Here is a 1766-nt window from a genome sequence, read left to right as displayed (position 1 = left end):
GAACGAACCCCGATCCTCTAGCAGAGCAGACAGCAGCAGCACCACAAGGACTGCCCAGTCCTTAGCCGACTGGGGAGCCTACCGACTTCACCACCAGCACCCAGCCATACCTGTGGGCACTCACACCCACAACAAACACTCCCCAAAGAGATTTAAAACACCAGTAACCTCAAATATAAGATTACCAACTATCATCTTCTATACTGGTGACCACCAGAATGATACGATATGGTATTTCGCTTGCTCGCTTTGCTCACTCTCTGGAGGGGGAGTACCTGTAGCAGCACGACCCCGAGATCAGCATTCCCCGATCCTCTAGCAGAGCAGACAACAGCAGCAGCACCACAAGGACTGCCCAGTCCATAGCCGACTGGGGAGACTGCCGGCTCCCCCGTTGATCTCCGACTTCACCACCAGCACCCAGCCATACCTGTGGGCACTCACACCCACAACAAACACTCCCCAAAGAGATAAGACACCAGTAACCTCAAATAGAAGATGACCAACTATCATCTATATATATGATAATAATAATAATAATGACAATGATGATATATATAATTTATAGATATTTGTGTATATATATACATATATATCGAGAGAGATTGAGTGAAATGATTAATTTAGGTGACATTCTTATATGACCACTAATTGTAATGAGCACGAATATAAACAATTTGGAGAGAAAGAACTTTAGAGGATAATGTTGAGTGTCTTGTTTGCAGAAATGCCTTTTACATTTCTCAGCTTTTTCTGATTGTAATGGAAGCAATTACCATAAATACAGTCTCTAAAAGTTCATGTGAAAAAAATAATTTATAGGAAGGAGATGGTAGTGGAAATAGTACAATTTTGTTCATCTTCTCCATTGCAGTGAAATTTACTCTCGCAGACGTAACTCGAGGGTATACAATGATCTTATGTCCATTTCATCTGATCAAAATTACATTGTCTGACATAGCTATCACAGATAGCTATCTTGTTCATCTTCTCTATTGTGACAGTCTTTGTAACATCACAAATCAAGTTTAGGGGGAAACATTTGTAATCATGACGTAAAAGTCAGCAGGACAGATCTCACAGCTCGCTACCTCATCGCTTCCACTTCTACAGTTTTCGAACCCGTCACAGACAGAACTTTGGTAAATGATTCCCCAAATGTGCAATAGAATTTACGCTCAGGGAGACAAATGTCATTACTGTAAAAGGTTTTATCACTAGCGTCTTTGCAATCTGGATATCCATTGGATACTTGTTGCCACATACCCTCCCCAGAGCCACACTTAAAAGACTGATCAAAAGGACACCCGAAATCTTAGCAGTTGGCCACATCGCTTCTGTCTTTACAGTCCATCGCACCATCACATTGGTATCCATAAACACATTCGCCAGATGTACAATGGTATTCATAGCGACTGCATGTTCTATATGAGCAGACTTCGTGCACATCACCGAGACGATCAGCTTCTTCAGTGCAAAAGATAAAATCTGAAAGGCAAACATCTGGTTCACAGTTGAATGGACGTTGATAAGGACAAGGAAAATTGTTACATTCGTTCTGATCATCGAAACTCAAGTAATCCTAGATGCCGTTACAGTGAGAATCTGCTGAGATGCATTGACCTGAATCACAGCTAAATCGGTTATGCCTACAACCGCTTCCGTCCATACAGTCACGGTAATAATCGCAGACCCAGTAATCGTAATTCTGACCCGCATCGGAAGGGCTGCTGTACTGACCAGGACACATCTTCGCAATTCATCTC

The 1766-nt window shown here is 42.4% G+C and overlaps 1 pseudogene; it reads right to left on the bottom strand.

Annotated features, from left to right (window-relative positions):
- Positions 1–816: 816 nt before the first annotated feature.
- The window catches only part of LOC119597971, a 4496-nt pseudogene continuing 3546 nt past the window's right edge, over positions 817–1766 (bottom strand).

This window comes from Penaeus monodon, chromosome 40 (genome assembly GCF_015228065.2).
Source record: "Penaeus monodon isolate SGIC_2016 chromosome 40, NSTDA_Pmon_1, whole genome shotgun sequence".
Classification (NCBI taxonomy): domain Eukaryota; kingdom Metazoa; phylum Arthropoda; class Malacostraca; order Decapoda; family Penaeidae; genus Penaeus; species Penaeus monodon.
The sequence above is the reverse complement of the archived record's forward strand: the minus strand, read 5'-3'. Positions and strand labels throughout refer to the sequence as shown.